Genomic DNA, 7,768 nt, shown 5'->3' with positions numbered 1-7,768 from the left:
ATTGTGAGTGGTGGAGTTGGTTGTGGTATTGTATTAAATTTTGGCAGGTCTTTTTCAGGCTTAATGGTTTTCTTAATTTATTTGGGGGGTATGATGGTGGTTTTTGGTTACACAACGTCTATGGCTACTGAGCAGTATCCTGAGATTTTAGTCTCCAATAAGACTGTTTTGGGGGCATTTATTACTGGTTTGTTAATGGAGTTTTTGATAGTCTATTATGTACTGAAGGATGAGGAGGTGGAGATTGTATTTAAATTTAATGGTTTAGGGGATTGGGTTATTTATGACACAGGGGATTCTGGGTTTTTTAGTCAAGAAGCCATAGGAATTGCTGCTTTATACAGCTATGGTACTTGATTGGTTATTGTGACTGGTTGATCTTTGTTAATTGGTGTTGTAGTTATTATGGAGATTACTCGTGGAAATTAAATAAGATTGTGCTGATGAGGATTATGACTAGGAAAGAGAGGAAATACAATTTGATTAGGCCCTTTTGGCTTGTAATTATGGTGGATATTTTTATTTGGGTTAGTGAAGTAGTCTTTGGTAAAATATTTTCTAGTCAGATTAGATCTAGAAGGGAAGATGCTGATTTTTGGCTTATTGTTAAATTTATGTAAGGAGTTACGCGGTGTATGATTGTGGGGTAGTATCCTAACAGGTTGGAGAATTTGAAAATATTTGATGGACAACTAAATTTTAGGTTGCAGGTTATGTTGCTGATTTCTGGTGCTAGGATAAAACCTAAGATTGTAACTGCTAGGGCTGCTATTTTTAGTAGTAGGGTATGGTGATTTGGGGAATTGCTGTTGGAGCAATATTGTTGGAGATAATAAATCCTGCAAAAAGCCTTCCAATTAGCAGGCATTTGATTGAGTTAATTAGGAAGGGGTTGTTTTCATTGATAATAATGAGGGTTGGGAATTGGGGTTGTCCTAGGAGTGCAAAGAAAATAATACGAGTACTGTAGATGGCTGTAAAAGAGGTGGCGATTAGTGTTATTGAAAGGGCTCAGGCGTTGGTATATGACATGTTGGCGGATTCAATGATTAGATCTTTAGAGTAGAGTCTGGTGAGGAAGGGTATTCCTGTTAGTGGGAGACTGCCAATAACGAGGGCTGTTGTGGTAAATGGTATTGCTTTGAATAGGTCTCCTTTTTTTCGAATGTCTTGTTCATCATTTAGGCTGTGAATAATAGAACCAGAGCATATAAATAGCATGGCTTTGAAGAAGGCGTGGGTGCAAATGTGGAGAAACGCCAAGTAGGGCTGGTTGATGCCAATTGTTACTATTATAAGGCCTAGTTGGCTGGATGTGGAGAAGGCAACAATCTTTTTAATGTCATTCTGGGTGAGGGTGCGTATTGCTGTGAATAGTGTGGTGATAGCTCCTAGGCATAATATAATGGATTGGGCAAATTTATTGTTTTCTGTTAATGGGTGGAAATAGATTAGTAGAAAAATACCCGCTACTACTCTTGCGCTTGAGTGAAGTAATGCTGAGACAGGAGTTGGGCCTTCTATTGCAGAAGGTAGTCATGGGTGTAGGCCGAATTGTGCAGATTTTCCGGTTGTGGCTAGTACCAGGCCTATGAGGGGTAGATTTGAGTTGTCTGGTTTTAATATGAAGATTTGTTGAAGGCCTCAGGTGTTAAGGTTGGCTAGGAATCATGCTATTGCTAGGATAAATCCAATATCGCCAATGTGGTTATACAGAATTGCTTGTAAGGCTGCTGTGTTTGCATCTGCTTGCCCATACCATCATCCGATAAGTAAAAATGACATAATTCCAACTCCTTCTCAGCTGATAGATAGTTGAAAGAGGTTATTTGCAGTGACAAGAATGAGTATTGTGATGAGAAATAGAAGTAGATATTTGAAAAATTGGTTGATGTTGGGGTCTAAGTGTATATATCATATTGAGAACTCTATGATGGATCATGTGATGAATAACGCTACTGGAAAAAATATTATTGAGAAGTAGTCTATTTTGAAACTAAGTGATAATTTAAGGGTTTGGATGGTCAGTCAGTGTCAGTTTGAAATGACTATTTCTTGTCCTGTGTGAATAAATATTATTGTGGGAATTATGCTGGTAATAAAAGCACGAGATGGTTGTTTTTACATAGAGTGGGTAATTAGAAGTTTTGTAGGTGTTGGAGCTTGTTATTATGATGGGTACAGTTAGTAGAAGTAGGGTTGTTAATGTGAAGGAAGAGAATATGTTTATTACTTTTATTTGGAGTTGCACCAATTTTTTGGTTCCTAAGACCAATGGATAACTACCATCCTTTAAAAGTTTGAAAAAGCCATGTTGTTAGACATAGGGGCATAGAATTAGCAGTTCTTGCATACTTTTTTGGTAAATAAGAAGATAATGGGCTTCTGTTGTTAGATTCACAATCTAATGTTTTTTTTTTAAACTATACTTACAGTACAGGGGTCCTAGAATAATTTTTGGGTTCAGGGATAGAAGTAGTAGTGGTAGAATGTGTAATGATATGAGTGCATTTTCTCGTGTAAAGGAAGGTGAAATGTTATTGACATGGTGAGTGTATTTACCCCGTTGTGTTGTGATTAGCATATAAAGGGAGTATAGGGTGGTAATTACCATGTTAAGTCCTATTAAAATAATTGTAATATTAGATCATGAGAAGGTTGATATTACTACAAATAGTTCTCCAATTAGGTTAATTGTTGGGAGTAGAGGCAGGTTAGTTAGGCTCGCTAGGAGTCATCAGGTAGCTATTAGTGGGAGAAATGTTTGTAGGCCGCGGGCTAAAATTATTGTTTGGCTGTGGATTCGTTCGTAGTTGGAGTTTGCTAGGCAGAAAAGTATGGAGGATGTAAGGCCATGGGCAATTATCAGGGCAGTGGCTCCTATGTAGCTTCAAGGTGTTTGGATGAGAATAACTACAATAACAAGTGCTATGTGGCTGACAGAAGAGTATGTGATGAGCGACTTCAGGTCCATTTGGCGAAGGCGAATTGAGCTAGTCATGATTATGCCTCATAAGGATAGTATGGTGAATAGATATGCTATAAAGTCGGTTACTGGATTTAGGAGTAGTGTGACTCGTAGTATGCCATATCCTCCTAGTTTTAGTAGGACTGCTGCAAAGACTATGGAGCCTGCAATGGGGGCTTCTACATGGGCTTTGGGTAGTCAAAGGTGGAGGCCGTATAGTGGTATTTTTACTATGAAAGCTATTATGCATACTAGTCATATGAAAACATTGGATCAGGAATTGGGTATTGGTTGCACTCAGTATTGGAGGATTAGGAAGTGTAAGGATCCTACTGTATTTTGAATATAAATTAGTGCAACTGGTAGGGGTAGGGATCCTGCCAGTGTATAAAATAGGAAATAAAGGCCAGCATTTAGGCGTTCTGTTTGGTTTCCTCCTCGAGTAATAATAATGAGTGTTGGGACTAGTGTTGCTTTGAATAGGATATAAAAAAAGATTAGTTCTGCAGCAGTGAATGTTATGATTAGAAAGAGTTGTAATAGAGTTAATATAGTGATAAATAGTTTTTTTTCGGATTAGGTTTTCTTTTGACAAGTGATGTTGACTGGCCATTAATATCAAGGGAAGAAGTCATATGGTTAGGATTAGCAGTGGTGTGGATAAAGAGTCAGAGAAGAAGATTAATGCAAAGTTAAGGCTGTTATCACTGAACTGATTTATAAGGTGCAGACTTGTGAGGCTAATTAGTAGGCTACATAGTGTGGAATTAACTCAGATTATATTATTTTTTGATAGTCAGGGGTATAAGTATTACTGTGAGGACAATATATTTTAGCATTGTAGTAGGTTAAGGTTTTGTCAGTACATATGTGTTTGATACCATTACTAGTAGAGATAGGCCTAGGGCTGCTTCACAGGCTGTGAAAACTAGTAAGATGATGGGTATCATGCTGGCTAAGGTAAAGTGTGAGTTTAGGATTATTAGGGTGGCTATAATGAATAGGGACAATATCATTCCTTCTAGGCATAAAAGGGATGATATTAGGTGGGATTGATATATTAGTAGTCCTGCAAGAGATACTGTAAATGCTATTATAATATTTATATATACAAGGGACATTTGGTAATTATGGGCTTAATCATAATCTAATGAATCGAAATCATTTATTTTGCTTTAAACTAAATACCATATTCTGTTCATTCTAGTCATTTTTGGGTTCATTCGTGGGCTAGGCTTACAGCTAGTAGGAAAATTAGGAAAAGGGCTATGGTGAGCATTGTGTTTAGGTTAGTTGTTTGTGAGGCTCATGGTAGTGGCAGGAGTAGTGCAATTTCTAGGTCAAATAGGAGGAATGTGATGGCTACCAGAAAAAAATTTTATGGAGAAAGGGAGGCAGGCTGATCCTATGGGGTCAAATCCGCACTCATATGGGCTTGTTTTTTCTGAATATACGTTCAGTTGAGGGAGTCAGAATGTGATAGTGACAAGTAGTGTAGCTAGTGTGAGATTGGTTAGGAGAGCTATTATTAGGTTTATTGTTCTTTTTCAGATTAGACCAAAACTAACTAACTGACTGATTGGAAGTCAGTCGTACTGATTGATACTAAAAGGACATGAGCCTCATCAATAGATAGAAACATAAAGGATAAGTCATACTACGTCTACGAAATGTCAGTATCAGGCAGCAGCTTCAAAACCAAAGTGGTGACTAGAGGTAAAATGGAATTTTAGTTGGCGGAAAAAGCAGACGATTAAGAAAGTGGATCTGATGATGACATGGAGGCCATGGAATCCTGTGGCTACGAAGAATGTTGAACCATAAACTCCTTCTGAGATGGTAAAGGGTGCTTCATAATACTCTGAGGCTTGTAGTAATATAAAATACACACCTAGGGCGATGGTGATAAACAGGGCTTGTAGTATGTGGTTACGATTTCCTTCTATAAGACTATGGTGGGCTCAGGTAATAGAGACTCCTGAGGCCAGAAGAACGGAGGTGTTGAGTAGTGGGACTTCTAGGGGATTAAGTGGGTGAATGCCTGCTGGGGGTCAGCAGCCGCCTAGTTCGGGTGTAGGGGCAAGACTTGAGTGATAGAATCCTCAGAAAAATCCAGTAAAGAATAAGACTTCGGAAATAATGAAGAGAAATAGATTTAAGGGACTAGATCTGATAGACAGAGTGCCTGATAAACTGTGGACAGAGGTTCATGACATTGTACAGGAGACAGGGATCAAGACCATCCCCCAAAAAAGAAATGAAAAAAGGCACAATGGCTGGCTGAGGAGGCATTACAAATAGCTGTGGAAAGAAGAGAAGCAGAAAACAAAGGAGAAAAGGAAAGATATAAGCATCTGGGTGTAGAGTTCCAAAGTAGCAAGGAGAGATAAGAAAGCTTTCCTCAGCGATCAGTGCAAAGAAATAGAGGAAGACAACAGAATGGGAAAGACTAGAGATCTCTTCAAGAAAATTAGAGATACAAAGGGAACACTTCATGCAAAGATGGGCTCAATAAAGGATGGAAATTGTATGAACCTAATAGAAGCAGAAGATATTAAGAAGATGTGGCAAGAATACACAGAAGAACTGTACAAAAAAAAGATCTTCACTACCCAGATAATCATGATGGTTAGATCACTCACCTAGAACCAGACATCCTGGAATGTGAAGTCAAGTGGGCCGTAGGAAGCATCACTATGAACAAAGCTAGTGGAGGTGATGTAATTCCAGTTGAGCTCTTTCAGATCCTAAAAGATGATGCTGTGAAAGTACTGTGCTCAATATGTCAGCAAATTTGGAAAACTCAGCAGTGGCCACAGGACTGGAAAATGTCAGTTTTTATTCCAATTCCAAAGAAAGGCAATGCCAAAGAATGGTCAAACTACGTCACAGTTGCACTCATCTCATACACTAGTAAAGTAATGTCAAAATTCTCCAAGCCAGGCTTCAGCAATATGTGAACTGTGAACCTCCAGATGTTCAAGCTGGTTTTAGAAAAGGCAGAGGAAGCAGAAATCAAATTGCCAATATCCTTTGGATCATCGAAAAAGCAAGATAGTTTCAGAAAAACATCTACTTCTGCTTTCTCGACTATGCCAAATGTGGATCACAAACCGTGGAAAATTCTTCAAGAGATGGGAATACCCGACCACCTGACCTGCCTCTTGAGAAAACTGTATGCAGGTCAGAAAGCAATATTTAGAACTGGACATGGAACAACAGACTGGTTCCAAATAGGAAAAGGAGTACATCAAAGGTATATATTGTCACCCTGCTTATTTACGTTATATGCAGAGTACGTCATGAGAAACACTGGGCTGGAAGAAGCACAATTTAGAATCAAGATTGCTCTGAAAAATATCAATAACCTCGGATAGGCAGATGACACCATCCTTATTGCAGAAAGTGAAGAACTAAAGAGCCTCTTGATGAAAGTGAAGGAGCAGAGTGAAAAACTTGGCTTAAAGCTCAACATTCAGAAAACTAAGATCATGGCATCCAGTCCCATCACTTCATGGCAAATAGATGGGGAAACAGTGGAAACAGTGTCAGACTTTATTTTGGGGGGCTCCAAAATCACTGCAGATGGTGACTGCAGCCATGAAATTAAAAGATGCTTACTCCTTGGAAGAAAAGTTATGACCAACCTAGATAGCATATTCCAAAGCAGAGACATTACTTTGCCAACTAAGATCTGTCTAGTCAAGGCTATGGTTTTTCCTGTGGTCATGTATGGATGTGAGAGTTGTACCGTAAAGAAGGCTGAGCGCTGAAGAATTAATGCTTTTGAACTGTGGTGTTGGAGAAGATTCTTGAGAGTCCCTTGGCCTGCAAGGAGATCCAACCAGTCCATTCTGAAGGAGATCAGCCCTGGGATTTCTTTGGAAGAAATGACGCTAAAGCTGAAACTCCAGTACTTTGGCCACCTCATGCGAAGAGTTGACTCATTGGAAAAGACTCTGATGCTGGGAGGGATTGGGGGCAGGAGGAAAAGGGGACGACAGAGGATGAGATGGCTGGATGACATCACTGACTCGATGGACGTGAGTCTGAGTGAACTCTGGAAGTTGGTGACGGACAGAGAGGCCTGGTGTGCTGCAATTCATGGGGTCACAAAGAGCTGGACACGACTGAGCGACTGAACTGAACTGAAGATATAAGAATCTGGACTCATTGAAATTATTCCTTTGATAGGCATTTAAACTATGTAGGACCAGTGTCCTAATTTTCTCCTTGAATTTCTATCAGAAAGCACTGCTTTGGGCAACTGTTGTGACTGATAGAGTTATGGCCACTGCATCCTTTGTTTACTGAAATGACAGGTGTCATTCTTTGTCTACTCTAACCAGGATGTTCCTGTTAGTTGGGAAAATCTGAAGGTTTTGAAGTTACCTCCGGGAACTGGGACAAAGGCCAGACCATGGGCAAGAGACATGAGCAGACATTTCCCAGAAGAGGCATAGTAAACATTTTCCAGAAACGACATGAACAGACATTTCCCAGAAGAGAATATCCAGAGAGCAACAACCAAGAATAGATGCTTATGGCCATTAATCACTATAGAAGTAAAAATTGAAACCATATGATAAATAGGTAAAACTTGCCAGGATTTAAAAAAGAAAGAAAGAAAGAAAGAAAAGACAATGTGAAATTCTGATGAGGATGCAGAGAAACTGCATTGCTGATGGGAGTATAAAATATTACAGATACTCAGGGAAATAGTTTGACAATTTTTTTTTTAAATTGTGATAAGAATGCTTAACAGGAGACCTCCTCTCTTAACAAATTTTTAAATACATA

General features: G+C 39.1%; 1 pseudogene; it reads right to left on the bottom strand.

The window, feature by feature from the left end:
• Positions 1 to 412: 412 nt before the first annotated feature.
• LOC128048238 (NADH-ubiquinone oxidoreductase chain 5-like) lies at positions 413 to 7,454 on the bottom strand (annotated as a pseudogene).
• Positions 7,455 to 7,768: the final 314 nt, after the last annotated feature.

Source organism: Budorcas taxicolor, chromosome 5, assembly GCF_023091745.1.
Source record: "Budorcas taxicolor isolate Tak-1 chromosome 5, Takin1.1, whole genome shotgun sequence".
Lineage (NCBI taxonomy): Eukaryota > Metazoa > Chordata > Mammalia > Artiodactyla > Bovidae > Budorcas > Budorcas taxicolor.
This window is presented reverse-complemented; position numbering and strand designations above follow the sequence as displayed.